Source organism: Dipodomys merriami, unplaced genomic scaffold (assembly GCF_024711535.1).
Source record: "Dipodomys merriami isolate MVZ:Mamm:240054 unplaced genomic scaffold, mDipMer1.0.p SCAF_10, whole genome shotgun sequence".
Lineage (NCBI taxonomy): Eukaryota > Metazoa > Chordata > Mammalia > Rodentia > Heteromyidae > Dipodomys > Dipodomys merriami.
The window spans coordinates 37,912,352-37,928,905 of NW_027202271.1; the positions used below are offsets into that span (position 1 = coordinate 37,912,352).

A 16,554-nucleotide genomic window follows, 5' to 3' on the forward strand; every position below is an offset into this window, starting at 1 on the left:
GTTAGGATGGTTTCTTTAGGAGAAAATAATGTATTCTAGACAGCATATTTAATATATTATTCTTTGTAAGAGAGATGTTCAATTGGGCATGTCTTACTGAATTTAGGATTAGGCATAATCCTACTTATCCTAAAAATTGGTATTTTGAAGACAAGTGATATTTATAATTTCTCCATGCATTGGAGAGCAGAGCTTTAAAAAGTACACGGTAAGAATTTAGAACAGTAGTATAGACTTAACTGATAAGGCAAACTATTTAATTTTGTGAGGGAAAATTAATCTTTGTGTTTTCAGTCTGCAAAACGCCATCGTTTAGTTTTTATTATTTATCCTTTACTATGTGAATGCAGTATATTTTCATAATGCATAATTTGTAAACTATGGCCATTTCATGAGTTAGGGCCAAGCAAATGGAGAGGACATAATGATATAATTATAATTAAAATCATATAATTGAGATGTATATAATTAAGATGATAGGGACTATGTTTTAACCAGTAACTTATTGTAATAGAGGAAGTGTCCCGTGTGTGTGAACTTAACTTCAACTTGAATATTTATGGCTAAGTATTAAGTATTTGTTTTTTTTGTTTTGGTCAGTCATGGGGCTTGAACTCTGGGCCTGTGTGCTGTCCCTCAGCTCTTCAGCTCAAGGTGAACACTCTACCACTTCAGCCACAACACCGCTTCTGGTTTTCTGGTGGTTAATTGAAGATAAGAATCTCACAGACTTCCCTGCCTGGCTGGCTTTGAACCATGATCCTCAGATCTCAGCCTCCTGAGTAGCTTCTATGGCTAAGTATTAAAAGAAGAAAGAATTGAAAACAAGTCGTTGGGTAGAACACTCAGTAGATGAAGCAGGAAGGTGAGGCTGGACCATGTGAAATCACCCACCAGGATTCGTTTGCTCATGGGAACATGTCTCAGTTAGGCTCCTATCTAGAACAGTGTTGGGAGATGGACTCTTTCTTCAGGTGTGGGTTGCAATGAAAAATAAAAATTTCTAGAGCTTTAAGTACCTCAGGCAGGCATTTAAAGTTGCATTGAGCCATCCTAAGGATAAGCTTAAGCTGTTAGAAACCTCTATCAGATGTTTGATGTAGTTTATAGGATAGCACTGAGATGTGTTTGAGAAGAGGGCTCAGCAGACCAGGCTAGAATTTGACCAAGGAGAGAATTTTTAGGATCAGTTTGGTATTTCATCAAGAGGGTTTATCTGAGGTGGTAAGGATCTTTCTCTGCAAGTTCTCTGGCCTAGACTTTGGCCAAAGCATCTACTCAACCCCTTCTTTCTTAGACCATTTCTATAAAGAAGATAATGATTGAATGACCAAGAACAAATTGTCTTAGGAGTCTAATTATAATTTAAATGCAAGTTTTGCAAGTGACCAGCTACTGATTTTAATCCTGGTCAGATCACTTACTACTTTCTCTATTTGTAAAATAGGAATATAAAAGTTTCTTCCTTTTCTGGAAATTTGATTGAAACCATGTTATCAGTCAATATAATAAACTCAAAATAATAAGCTATAATGAAAATCTGTCAAGGTATGTCTGTGTAACACAAGATCATCTGTTCATGCTATGATTTATATCAGATGATCTAAAATAATAGTTTTTAGTTACTTTTCATATACTATGCTGCTCATATGCAATGAATATTTATATTCTTCACAGTGCCCTGATTTCCCTTGCCTTGCAGTATCTCTCATGAATTGCCATGTTTAAGTACATTATGTTCTGCAAGTGGTTGGGCTTTTTATTTATAATATTGGACAATAATTTGATGATACATTTCTAATACTACCTAGGCACTATTGTGAAGCAATGTTTTTCATTATCATTTTAATAAACTGGGGCTGTCTCTTCATGTATTGTTTTAGTTATGAAGCTAATTGTTACACTAAATATCAGCCAATCACTGTTACATGTTTCAGATAAGCAAGTTTCAACAATCATGGCAAAAGCATTTTTTTGGAGGGGGGTTTCCAGTCATGGGGCCTGAACTCTGGGCCTGGGCGCTGTCCCTCAGCTCTTCAGCTCAAGGCTAGCAGTCTACCACTTGAGCCACAGCGCCACTTCCGGCTTTTTTCTTTTTGCTTATGTGGTGCTGAGGAATCAAACCCAGGGCCTCATGCATGCAAGGCAAGTGCTCTACGACTGAGCCATCTTCTCAGCCGGGCAAAAGCATTTGTAAAGAACAATCTTTAGTATCTGAACACTTACCTTATTTTATGAAGTATATAGTATATCAATTTCTAAGACAATAGCCTGTAGTTTATTAGCCTTTGTGTTGTTTGACAGGGGATTGAGGGCATATTCATATATACAGTGTATATATTTGAATGGTTTCATATGTAAAGAACCAGGATAATATTATGTTGGAAAATCTAATCCTTTATGAGATTAATGTAAAATCCTATATAATTTATAATTCCTAGGTACCAGGATATCTGTATCGCTTAGTTCACAAGGGGTTGTTTTCTTTTTAAATTTAGAGTAGTTTTAAAAAATAGAACAGAGCCAAATTTTGTTTTAAAATCTGTACAGATTTGCTATTTAAACCCAGTGCACAAGCAATCTAAGAGATAATGTACATTGAAACAAATCCATAACAATTTCAGGAAAAACTTTGCTTTCAGGTAACCTCTAGTTAATACTCTCAGAAAAATCCATGTTGCATATGGAATCCTAGAAAAAAACTTACCTATCCTCCTCTTAATAACAAAGCACACACTTTTGTGCCATCCCATGTGTTAGTCTAGCTGACTCTTGTCAGAAAATCTTTTTCTGGGAGAACTGAGGAATTGCCTATAATTTTAGAACTTGACTAGATTTATTACATCTTATATATATATATATATATTACATCTTATATATATATAAGTATATATATATATTTATTTATTCATCACTACACACACACACACACACACACACACACACACACACACACACACACACACACACACACACACACACACACACACACACTGTGCTAAAACAGTATACTGAGACCAGAGCTCAAAACCATGGCAGAGGCCTTTTTTGATGGGGAATCACTTGGCTTTCTTGCTTCAAGTCTTAGTATGGCAGAGAGGAGAGGTACCATGTCCTGCTCCTTTTCTTAGGAATGCTTAGAGAGAAATGTGGTTTCTGACATGTTTGGAAGGGGTGCATATTAGTTTTCAAGACTGCTATAATAAAGTACCGTGGACTATGTAGAATAAACAGCAGAAATGGATCTTCTAATTCTAGAGGCTAGAAATCTAAGTTGTAGACAGGGTTGGTTTCTTCTGAACAGTATGTTGGAAGGATCCTTTGATGCTTCTCCCTTCTCAGCTTCTAGTGGTTTTCTGACAGTCTTATGTTGTTTAGCTCAGGGCAATATCATCCTAATCTCTGCTTTCACCACACTGGTCATTCTCCAAATGTCTGTGTCCCCTTTTCTCATTTTTATAAAGACATCAGTCCTATTGACTTTACGCCTATCCTCATGACCTCATTTGAACCTGAAAGACTCTATATTCAAATAAGGCCATGCTTCAGATTAAGACTTCAAGTAGTATAGTGAAGCTTTCAACAGCAAACATGAGAGTGCCTGCAGTTAGGCTTATATTTTGGCATGTATCCCAGCCCTGGTTAAATCCTGTGGTCATTTGTTAGACACATTGGAATAAAGTGTAAAATGCTAAATGGTAAAGTAAGTAAGCACAAACCAGCATAATATATGTCTGTAGGTGTAAAGTAGAAAACTTTAAGAATTTAAGCTCTGGAATCAGCTGGTTTCACACCTAGGCTCTGCCTAGTGAAGTCACTCAAACATCTTAAGATGTCTTTTTTGTTGGTTAGCTGAAGGTAATAGTACTGTCTTCCCCGTAGAGGATTGCTCATGGAATAAATGAGATAATATTCATAAAGCTCTAAGCATAGTTCCTGGCTTGCAGTGTCATCCACTAAATTTGATTGGACAGGCAGGTAAACATGATGAGCTGCTACCTTCTGCAGATGTTGGAAAGCATATATGAGAGCCTGGGAAATCATCTGGATCTTCACCTGATGATGTGGCTCACCTGTGCCTCGGACAAATTCCACTCTGCCATGCTTCCTCTCTGTTCGGCTGTTTTGTCTGAGCAGTTGGTCTCTGCACTTGGCACCCACCTGGACATCAGACTGCTGTCTTTTCTCTCAAGCTGTTTCATTTATCAAACTCATTTTTATAATCAAAGTGGGTAGAAAAGAGATGGGGGGGGGTGTAAACGTCCGAGTTTACTTAAGCCCCCTGGGATTATTAGTGCTAGTAAATAACTCCTAATGACCAAAATTGGAGTACTTTGATTGTTTCTGTACTTGTAAATTGGGAGATGTATGATGTATTCTCATTGATGGAATAATAAAAATATCCTGTCAACACAGTTTTTTTTCAGGGTGTAGGTAGGAAGAAAATAGAGCTATTCCTTGTTGATTTTTACTGGTAGAGTCAAACTGTACAACACATTTTTTGAGTTAGCATTTACTTAGAAATATGGAATGTGTTTGTGTGTGGCTGAGTATTGTCCCTGTTGGTTGTAGATCACTATTAAACAACAAAGAGGGGGTTAAATCAGAAACACACATTGGTATGTTTAGAAAACATGTTAATGGAGGTTCAGAATGCCAGGCTATAACTTTTATAACGTTCATGTATTTATTTATCAACTGCATTTATTCATAAATCTCTTAAAATCTCAAAAGATTTCACTGTTATTTTTTCTTTAATTTTATTTGTTGACTATTATAGGAAAGGGGGTATCCTGTGCCAGGATCTCCTGTGTGATAGGAGACAGGGGAGAATTTCAGGCATACAAAAGATGTGAGACCTAAAACAGTTACCTAAAGGCATTTGAAAAAGAGCTCATTTTCAAAAGGGAGGGTTCAAAGAAGTCTTTTTCTTTTTTTCCTTTTCAATGATGAAACTAATTTTGACAAAGTAGCATGAAAAAGGAGGGAATAAATATATAGATATAAGTAAATAATGTTTTGAGGTAATATTAGAAAATTTGAGTGAGAATCAGTTGCAGAAGGCTGGGAGTGGAAGCTAAAGGATTCAGCCTCTTTGGTTAGAATTTGGGACCAACTGTCTGGAAGAGGCAGCATAGTAGGAAAACTAGCCTGGGAGTGAGGATTACTTAGAGAAAATAGTCTGATGATAGGACAGCCTTGAAGGAGCTTCTGTATATTCATGACTCTCAGTGATGAAGACCTGAAAACTAGAATGTTAAGATAAATGACATGCTAAGATAAAGGTCTTTGAAACATTATGCAAGTGATTGTACTAGGACTTCATGCATGTTGGCATGGGAGAGGGATGCTATTTGGATAAACAATATGGTTAAAAGCTCATGAGCTGGCTCATGCCTGTAATTCTAGCTACTCAGGAGGCTGAGATCTGAGTGAGGATTGTGGTTCAAAGCTAGCCCAACCAGGAAAGTCTGTGAGACTCTTATCTTCAGTTAACCACCAGAAAACTGGAATTGTTGCTGTTGCTCAAGTGGTAGAGCACTTGCCTTGAGCTGAAGAGCTGAGGGACACCACCCAGGCCCAGAGTTCAAGCCCCATGACTGACAAAAAAAAAAGTCTATGATATGGAGGAGGAAATGGAAATGGAGTAGGAAAGAAAATGAGTTTTAGTGAGTAGTGTGATATCACAAAGGAGTAGAGGAATATGAATTAGGAGAGAATTATGTGGTTTGTAACATTTAATCTTCTCTTGAGGTTAAGTATGTTGGCTACCTGTAATGAAAAAAAAAACTTTCTTTTTTTTGGCTAGGAGTTTTTGGGGAGTTGTTTACATATAGGAAATTTTAGAATCTAAAAGTGTTAAGTGAGAAATGTTTTTCTTTTCTCATATTAAAAATTAGCTACATTAGTTATACAGTTGCACAGAGGAGAATTTTATTGTGAGAAGTGTTTGTCTAGAACTTATTATCTTTGAAAATTTCTAGAATTCCTTTGATGGAAAATCATAATTTATTATTTTTTAATATAAATTATAATTTATTATATTTGTTACCAGAAAACTGTTTCTGAATAGTATCTTTAGAAGTTTGTAATGGAAATGTTGCCCTGGAAACTTTACAAAGCAGTCATGATGATGATGATGATTATTATACTAAAAGGACTTCAAGGGACATCAGAAGTACTTAAATATATATCATATTTTAGAATTGTTCTTTTGCAATGTGGAATCTTCACAAACATAAATGGGCTTCAATAAAGTGAAAGCTCAATAAATGCTGGTTGATCAATTGATATTCATTCAAAATTGAAATAACAGTTTCAATTTTCTGGACTAATTTATTCAATAAATTTATTCTCCAGAAATCTTTAAAGGGGAGCTTAGCTCTTTTGGGAAACTGAAGATTCTTGAAATTGGTTTTTGTTTTCAGAACTCTAATTGGTAGACCCATAAAAGTTATGGGCCCTGCGTGATCACAGAAAGTTGCCCTTTAGTAAATTTACTTTTCCACTTTTTTTTAGAAGACTTTACCTCTCATCTTTGTTACCACTGATACTATGTAAGATTTTTTATTTTTATTTCGAATGTACTGATTTTGAGAGTGTCTCATAGGTAGCTCAGGCAGGCTAGACTTGAACATGTGGTCTTCCTGTCTCAGCTCGAAATAATTTTTAGTTCTAAATGAACTCACCAAGCCCTTATAGAAGATCTGTTTAGAGCTAGGAGTGGCTTGTTCTGGGAATATCTATATATATGATAGAGACTTTATTCTAGAAGTGTATGCACTTTATAGTGAGAACCAGAGAAGTAACCAAATCAGAATCCAATCACCATAGAACTACATCAGAGTGCTGTGAGGACATCTTAGGAAAGCATGAGGAGAAATGGCAAGCTTATCCTATGTTTTGGGGGTGGGAGGTTGAGTTAAACATTGTCAGTTGGCAGTCATGTAAGCTGATTTACTATTGATAAATAACTCAGACAATTTGGTTTTCTGTCAACTCTGTATGCTTTTTGTTTAAGACAAAAATATCTTCTTGAGTTACCTAAGTACAGCAGCACTTAAAGTTAGGCGTGTGGTTTTTTTTTTTTTTTTCTTTTCTATTCTTTCCTTTTCTAGTACTGGGATTTGAACTCATAGCCCCATGCTGACTAGATAGGTGCTGTGCTATGTGGCAGGTCCCCAGCCCTGTATTTTGTTTTTGTGTTGGTTTTTCTGGTTATTTTTGAGATTGGAGATGGGGTTTCCTTCCTGCCCAGGTGTGCTATTGGACTGTGAAACACCCAATTTAACCAGTTCAGGCTTCCTGTCGTAGCTAGAATGACAGTGCACCGCCTTATGCCCATTGACACAGATCTTACAGACATTTCTGGCAAGCTGGCCTGGAATGGTGATCCTTCCGATCTCATCCTCCCCACATAGTTTAGGACGACAGTCACCACCCAAACAGCTATGAGTCGAAAAGTGATCTTCCCATCTTTTCGGTTCACCCTGGTCTTTTGCAATGATCCTCCTGTGTGGAAGCCCCCCAAATAGCTAGGATTACAGATGTGAGCCATGAGCGCCTGATAGCAGTGAGGAGTTATGACTGATATTTCATGAAAACTACAGTTAAATTCTTCAACTTAATTTGAACTCATATATTCAAGTGAAGTATTTGGCAGTTCTATTTATCCTTTTATTTCTGGCATTTTTATTTAATTTCCCTGTGTGTGTGGTGGTGGGGGGTACAAAATGTAATTTTATGGACACCATTCTTTAGTACATGGGTTATATACATGTTTTATCTAGTCTTATAAAACCTACTCATGTTTTATAATTCCTAGTACAGAAGTTTGTTCTGTTCAAAACAGTCACCTGTCTTTAGCTGAAGTTTGGAAGGAATTATTACACAGGTCTTCCAATTCTTAATCATACAAACATTCACAAATATTATTTGACAAAATGCCCACATCTTACTTGATATAATTTCTAAACCTGTGAGCCAGGCACATAAGGAAGGACTTGTATTCATTGCCAAATGATTTTTCTCTTTATAAAAGATTCACCCAGGGTTCCTTTAATTAGGTAGTTTACCCAGTGCATTTAAGTATTAGTTTCCAGACCATTAACTCCTTGACAGAAGACTGGAGAGGCAGAGAGCTTATTAGCCCAGAGTGTTAGGAACAAGCCTCTAAATCTTATTGTTCATAATGAGGTGAAAAGAAGGATAACTAATTCTTCTCAATTCAGTATCAATTGTTGGGAAAATGTCATTTGCATATCATGTGTGAGCCCTGCCTTTGAGATCAAGCAGAAAGTAGTTCATGGTTTCATCAGTGACACTTCCCAAATACAGACCAAGATGTATCTAAGGGTAATCTGTGAGGCATTGTATGTTTCTGTAATTGTTGTATATAACCTCCCACAAGCCTGTTTCTGAATCCTAGTAAACTGCGTATGGTGCCTGCATGTGAGGGTAAATTAAGTGGGAGAGCATCAGGTGAATGAGAATCAACAATCATGGAAATGGTGAATAGAGCACATCTCAGTTAACTTGTTCTCAGAGTCATATCCAGTGACTTCACATAGAGTTGATCTCATAGAAGGATTTAAATTGAGATAGACTAGAAAGAAATTGTCTCCATTAAAGAGTGATTACAAATAAATGAAATGAATGCAAACTCTAGAAAGCTTGGATGGACAATTAAAAGTGAAATAATCAATTTATATTTTTAGCTGGCTACTTTCAGGTTATTTGAGCTTTTTAAGCTATCATGTACTTTGAAAATTTTATAGCATTATTTGTGGCTGTTCAATAATTGCTTGCATGAATTTTAATTGTATGTAAAAGTTGGCATCTGTAGGTTTCCGTTTTCTCAATATTGTTGCTGCTTCTCTGTGAAGTTGAAAACAACTGAAAATATTAATATAAGTTGAGCCAAATTTTCATTAAGATTCCAGATACTTCTAGTAGCTATTATCAAATAAATTACCTAAGAACAACATGAACTTTTTTGGAAACATTTCAGTAACAGTGTATATTACATTCTTTTAAAAATCAGTTTTGCAAATTTTTGTTATGCTTGCTTGAAAAACATTGACAGTGTAATTTCCTTTGTATAGGAAAATAATATTTTAATTACAATAAAATGACTTATTTGCTTTGTACCTTTTATAAAAGTTTAGAGTCTTATTTAATCTTTAAAACGATTAGGTAATGAGAGAATTATTGGTGTTAATTTGTAGATTAGTAATGTGAACTGAATATAAATTTGCTTGTTACAATCATTCACTCTTTTCATTTGCTCATTCATTTTTTTCTAATGCTTATTGATCACCCCGGTTACTTTTTAGTTGCTAGAAGACCCTTTGCACTCAAATTTTTAATTTCCATATCCACCATATTTTGCTTCACTATGGTTTATTGTCTCACAAATGCTGGTCAGAATTATATTTTGATCTCTGAAAATAAGCCTTTTGGCTAGGCAGAGCTGAAAATTAGTTTGTGTTTTGTGATGATGGATCAATATAGATTTCTTTTCAGCCTTTTCCTGTATGGTAGACTTCTTTTTTTTTTTTTTTAATCTATGGTAACCCTGCCACTCCTTGTATTTTCTGTGAATTTAGTGATCTGAAAATATCAGCAGAAAATTTCATAAATAATTAATACATTTTAGGTTGTACTGCACTGCGTACATCGCATGCTAGCATTTGATGCCTTCTACTTTGGTCCTCTGATGCCTTCATCCTCTATCCAATGTATCCTTACATTTTACGCTAAATCACCTGATACATCGCCACTGTAGTAATTACACCTTGGTTCAGGTAACCCTACTTTATGATGGCCCCAGAGCCCACCACTGGTGATGGTGGCAACTTCCATATGTTCTTGGCAACCCTGAAGTGTTAGGGGAGGAGAAGTTTATTATAGAATTGTATATATGTAAGAAAAAAAATATATAGAATCTGGTTTCTGTTCTCTGGTGAAAGTCTTGGAAAACATCACTGCAGAAAAGTGAGGGACTACTATATAGATTTAACAAAAATGAAAATATAATTCAGGTGTTGGTGGCTCACACTTGTAATTGAGCTACACAGCAGGCTGAGATCTGATGATACATGCTTATCTCCAATTAAACACCAAAAAGCCAGAAGTACATCTGTGGTTCAAGAGATAGTATACTAGACTGGAATATAAAATCTTAGGGAAACAGTTCCCAGACCTGAGTTCAAGCCCTAGGCCTGGCCAAAACAAACAATAACATAATAGCAAAAACCCTTTGGTTTAAACTACAAATTGTTTTAGTCCAAAGCTTTGTCCTTTGTTAGATAAAATTAAAACTAAATGTGACAGTTAAAGTAATCTAAAGTCACTAAAGTGACTTATTGAACATTATTAGAATTAAAAGAGAAAACTGGAATTCTACCTGGAATTGGCCAACTTCTTTCAAAATTTCGTATTCCTTTAAACTAATTAGTCACTGATTTTTTTTTTTTTTTTTTTGAGGGTGAGGTTGGGTAGTAATACAATTATAGCTTCCTCAGGCTAAACAGGTGCTCTGCTAGTGGAGTCACACCTCTGGCCCATTTCTCCTTTAGATATATTTCATTTGGTGTTCTCAGGTTTTTGCCTAGGGCAGACTGCAGTCTTCCTATATATGATCTCTTTGAATAGCTAGGATTAGAGATGTTCTCTACTACTCTTCTTTGTTGAGATAAGAGTCTCACTCACTTTTTGCCCAGGTTGGCTTTGAAATGAGATCCTCTTGATCTCTACCTCTGAAGCAACTGGGATTAACAGTGTGAGAATTCTATCCAGTTCAGTCACTGATATTTTTAATGAAAAAAAAACCTCAGTAACTTTTATTTCCTTTATGGGGAACAAGACATATTTCTCCCTTTTTCTATTTTTCCCTACCTTGACATTGTTATTCTAAAATAAATCCATGCTAATTTTTTTAAAGACAAGGTACTTCAGTTGACTTTCTATGCTGAGTGAAACAACAACAAGAAGAACAAAAATGATTTAGAAATCATTTATTTATAAATCTTCCAGTCTTTCATAACAAAAGTTCTGTAGTAAAGAAATAAAAGGATATCATAGGTATGTATTTGCCATAAAGTAGTAAGGAAATAAAAGGATATTACAGGCATGTATTGGTCATAAGGATATTATGGGTATGTACTAGTAATAAGGAACTGGTTTAGTACCCTCTGGGGAGTGCTCAGTACTGTACCTGGTAGCAAAATGATCAATGTGCAGAACTTGCTTTTTTTGTGATTGTAACCTACCTGGTGAAGAGGCACTCCTAGCTATATAACTCAAGGAAAAAAAAAATGAGGACAGAAGGGCAGCAGACTCCCTTCCCTCACTGAAGAAAGGAAGCAAATCCCTAGGTGCAGAGTTGGGAAGTTGAAGGGGAAAATATACATTCGACTTCATTTTTTAGGAGATGATTTCTACAGGAAATAAGGAAAGTTTGAGATGGTACTGTGGAATTAAAAAAAAAAAAAGAAGAGAAAAAGAGGAGGAGCTGGAGGTAAGATTGGATTTTATACACATAGACATTATGAGATGCTTAAACCCAGTGGTTTGGGACCAGGATGGAGCTTGAGTTGGGATTCTTTACAGGATTGACTTATATTAGAAAGAAGCCTTTCCTACTGTTTTCCCTGGGATGTATGCTTGGAGTCTCCTAGTTGGGATGTTCAATGTATGAGCTGTGTCCCGTAGTTATGCTTGTGATATAGGGTGGAATAATTCAAATGTTGATTACATTGGCATGGTTCTTCCATGCCATTTTGGTTCTTCCATATTGGAAGAGATGAAACAATGGTAATTTATAGGCAGATTTTTATTTCTTTTCCTGGAGAATCATGGTGAGATCTTGGTTTTAGGTAATGGTATTTACTTTTGTTATGGATATGGAGAAAGGAGGCTGATAATAAATATGTATACATGATTAATGAGAGAGAAGCCTGAATTATAATCAGTTGCTTTAAAAAAACACTTTCTTTAGAAGCATGACAAAAGTGGATTCTTTTCCCTCTCTTATGTCAAAAGAAGCTCATGTTGATAACAGTCAAATGTTAGATTTTTCTTTAAAGTCTGTGGATGAGATCTTAATTTACCTTTTATTTATTTATTTTATTTTATTTTATTTCTTTGGTCGGTCGTGGGGCCTGAAAGCTGGGCCTGGGTGCTGTTCCTCAGCTCTTCAGCTCAAGGCTAGCACTCTATCACTTGAGCGTCAGCCCCACTTCCGGCTTTTTCTGCTTATGTGGTGCTGAGGAATCGAACCCAGGGCCTCATGCATGTAAGGCAAGCACTCCACCACTGAGCCACCTTCCCAGCCCCTTAATTTACCTTTTATGTAAAAGGAGTCTCCCATGAGTTCCATATTAAAGGCCATTTTGCGTGTAAACACGGAACCAAATTATAGTTTACACTAATAGAATTATTATAAAACAAAATAATGCTGGGAGTTGGAGACTCATGCCTCTAATCCTGGCTACTCAGGAGGCTGAGATCTAAGGATCACTGATTGAAGTCAACTCAGGCAGAGAAATCCCTTCAGATTCTTGCAGTAGGAAAAATACCTAAAGTGAAAATGTGGCTCAAGTGGTAGAGTGCCAGTTGGAGCTAAAAAGCCACATGAGAGCAAGAGGCCCTCAGTTGAAGCCTTGGTACTGACAAACAAATAAATCACAATAAACATTGGCAGGCACTAAGATTAGGTCAATAAGATCTTTAAAGCATGAGAAATTTTATATTTTCCAGCAAGGTTATTATGAAACAGAAGTAAATGATTTTTTTCTTTTTACTGGCATTATACAGGATATATTGATCATCTATTATGAATTAAGCATTTTTATGACTATTGTAATGTACACAGTGTACCTTGTCCTGTATATTCTCATGAATTAGCAAGGCTTTGGGTCTATTTCTTTAATATTTTAAAGAAGCATACTAATCTAATTATGATGTATATTGCTTAGTTTGTTATGTTTAAATTATAATTAGTGTCAGAAATAAACAGAAGTAGGAAAAATGAACATGAAGATATTGAATATGTGTATAAGTAATATTCTATAAAAATAACTAAAAGCTTTCTTGTTTTCAAAGACGGATCTGGTTTTTATATTCTTGAAAATTACTTTAGAAACACAATACTTTTAATTTTAAGAATTTATCATTGTCTAAGGGAAAAGCTTATGTATACTTTTCTGAATGAAGCATATATAATATAAAATATAATTTCTTTTGCATGTAAAATGACTGCAGTTTTAGGTGTTTCTCTGTGGACTTAATACTGTGCTCTGTACATATCTGAAAATTCAGGGCAATGTTAGTGTACTTTTCTTCCCACATATCTACTACATTTCAGTGATTGAAATATGCTGGAAGTAACTCATTTACTGTGACTAACCTTCAATATTATTTTAAATATTATCTCTGTATAGAGAAAATTGTTTCATGAATCTTTATGTTCCTTGGGAGTAAAAGCATACAAACAAACAAATGTAAAAAAAATCTGATTTCATATTAAAAGTAAGGAATTTATTTTACAATACTGGCCAAAATAGAAATCTGGATGTAATAGTGTCAACAGACTTAGCTGAGTCTTTCCAGTAGAAGGGATATTGAGAATGAGAGGAAATCAATTTGAAATGTAGGTAGAACTAACATCAAATGGATTTTTATGAACTTAGTGCATTGGACATTTTCTGTATCATGTGGAATAGTAATATTAGAGTTAAATATAATTGCATGGTTTTCTTTTATGAGATAAAAGATCATCTATATATGTTTATTAGAATTATTTAATTAAATGGATTAAATTATAATTCCTAACTGGCTTGATCTATTGTATCTTTTTGTTTTATTTTTATCTTTCTTTTATTCCCTCTTTTCTGAAAGTCTTAAAATCCTATATAATAAGAATTAGGTATTATTTTATTTTATTTTTTATTTTTTATTTTTTTGGCTCGGTTGTGGGGCCAAAAACTCTGGGCCTGAGCACTGTCCCTCAGCTCTTCAGCTCAAGGCTAGTGCCCTACCACTTGAGCCACAGTGCCACTTCCGGCTTTTTTCTTTTTGCTTATGTGGAATCGAACCCAGGGCCTCAGGCATGCAAGGCAAGCGCTCTACCACTGAGCCAACTTCCCAGCCCCTAGGTATTATTTTATTAAAGACAAATTTTCAAAAATAGAAAAATTTTATATTTTTTCCTCAGAAAGCCTTTTAAGTTTTAATGAGATTTAGCCAAATTACTTTACCTATAATAAAGATATAATGTTGTAAGTCCAGTGTTTTTTTTTCATTCTTTGACTCAGAGCTTCAAAAATATATCATATTGGTATATTCATATATTCTAAAACTTGGTATAATAGTGCTTGCCAATCTTTTTGTTTTATTTTTTAAGGTGAGCTCAGCCTGTAATACTTTTGACCATATATGCATCCCAAGTTTCTTAACATGTCTGGCAGATACTATCTAGATTCTGCTTAAAGGCTTGTGTGTGTGGAGGCTCACTACCTACAACAGCAGTCTGTTAGATCCTCGGGCATCTTTGATGGTCATTCTCTCATAGGGACACAATATCCTTCTCCTGACATTTTTCCTTCTTGAAGCTATACAAAAATCAGCACTGTTCTCGACCAAATACTAATACTTTCCCATAGTTAAGGCAAAGGTCCTATTCCCTCTTTAGTCTTTCTCTTGTGGGTAAGTAGGCTACTTCCTTTGCTTATGACCTTATTTCTAGTTCCTTATCCATTTTGGCCACTTATCTTGACATACGGCAATTCAGTCAATGCCTCATTTAAAACTAAGGCTGTAAGATGAATGCTGTCATGAGACTGCCACCTCGTTTGATCTTTAAACTGTTTCTACATTTCATAAGCTTTTCTGGAAGCAACTTCAAACTACCTTGTTTAGGACATTTCTTTTTTCTTTTAAGGCTTTACATTTATGTTTCTATTTTGTTCTTTGTAATTAAAATTTTCCCTCCAGTATTGGAAGGAATAAAAAGCATGCCTCTTGCTCTGTTGCTTGATACTCATAAGCCTTTTAGTATATTTTGTTTTTAATTTATAATCTTAAAACTGTTTGTCCAAGCTGGCTTCATAGTCATCATACCTCTTACACTGCAATAGCTGGAATTACAGTCCTGTACCACCATGCCCAGCTCCAAAGTATGCACAATTTTAAGGCTTTCTTTCACATCTGCTCATCAATTTCACATCTGTTGATTGAAAAATTCACATATAGTTTCCATAAAGATTCCTTATGCTTCTATGTTCCATGTATTCTGGATACTGGCATAATGATGTTCAAAATATAGTACCATACATTGTATTTCATCTGGGGTCACATTACATTTATGTATCATAACGAATGGAATAAGGAAGATGGTGGTGGTGGTGAAATCATGGCTTATAGAGATAAAATAATGTACTCATGGTGCACTGGTGGGTGTGTGGCTCTAGCATTAGCATCCTAGAAGATCTTGCTGTCTTCTTAAGACAGAAACACCACCATCCATGTAGAATGGGTAGAAAGTTCTGGTAAATGGGCTTTTGGAAGAAGGTATTTCTAGGAGAGAATCTGTTATCAGGTATTTTCACTGAGATGTGTATCTCTGGGGGAGATGTGTACTCTGTGGTGTAGTTTGGCTGTAATGTGATATATACATAAGCTATGTTGAGTAATATAGGTAGAAAAATAAGCTAGAAATGATTGTGGAGCCTCCTTTGTAATGACAAAAAGTTATGTTCTATTCCTGTGGCTTCAACTCAGTGCTTTGCCCCTGTCCCTCAGCTTCTTTGTACTCAAGGCTAGTACTCTACCATGTTGAGCCACAGTACCACTTCCACATTTTTGAGTAGTTTATTGGAGATAAGAGTCTAAGGGGCTGGCTTCAAACTAAGAACCTCAGATCTCAGCCTCCTGAGTCTCTGGGATTACAGGCGTGAGCCACCAGTACCCAGCTATGAATGACTTTCCTGTAGGAATGTACCATAACCACTACATTTCTTAGACTCACCACCTTGCTATAGTGTTCAGGGAGGGTTAGACAGGAAGCCAGTCTATAGATAAAAATCAGATGGGAAATAACTTGGAGCTATTTCAAATAATCAAGCTAAAAGGAATGAGAACCAGAAATCCTGATTATTAGTGGAAGGAGCATGAAGGGTAGATATAAAAGAGACAGCATTGTTTGAACTGTTTAGCTTTGAAATCAAATGAACACCAGAGTAAGAAACAAGTGCTAATTGAAAAGAGAGATGCTGTTAACATAAAGAACCCAGTGTTGAGGAGGGTTTATTTTCTTCAGAATCGTGAGGAGTTGATCTTCAAAAATGTTGAATTTGATGGAAGTCCAGATAGAAATTGACAGGCAAGTTAAGGATCATCTCTATCACAGGAGAAAATTGGGCCCTGGAGAAGTGTAAAGGAATACTACTTGCATAGAGAGAAGAGCTAAGATATATATGGAAACGTGTGTGTGTGTGTGTGTGTGTGTGTGTGTGTGTGTGTGTGTGTGTGTGTGTGTGTGTGTGTGTGTGT

At 35.7% G+C, this 16,554-nt stretch overlaps 1 protein-coding gene across 4 annotated transcripts in view; it reads left to right on the forward strand.

Moving 5' to 3' along the window:
• Tmtc2 (transmembrane O-mannosyltransferase targeting cadherins 2) overlaps positions 1 to 16,554 on the forward strand; it is a 352,627-nt gene that overhangs the window by 97,864 nt on the left and 238,209 nt on the right. Inside the window, exon 1 of one of the 4 annotated variants that reach the window (XM_069989349.1) lies at positions 616 to 654. The exons of 1 other annotated variant lie outside the window; for it this stretch is intronic. The gene's annotated coding sequence lies outside the window, so the exon portion shown is untranslated. Of the gene's footprint in view, positions 1 to 615; positions 655 to 831; positions 866 to 11,306; positions 11,522 to 16,554 lie in introns of those variants that run through there. 2 more of the 4 variants (XM_069989340.1, XM_069989330.1) reach the window with 2 other exon arrangements.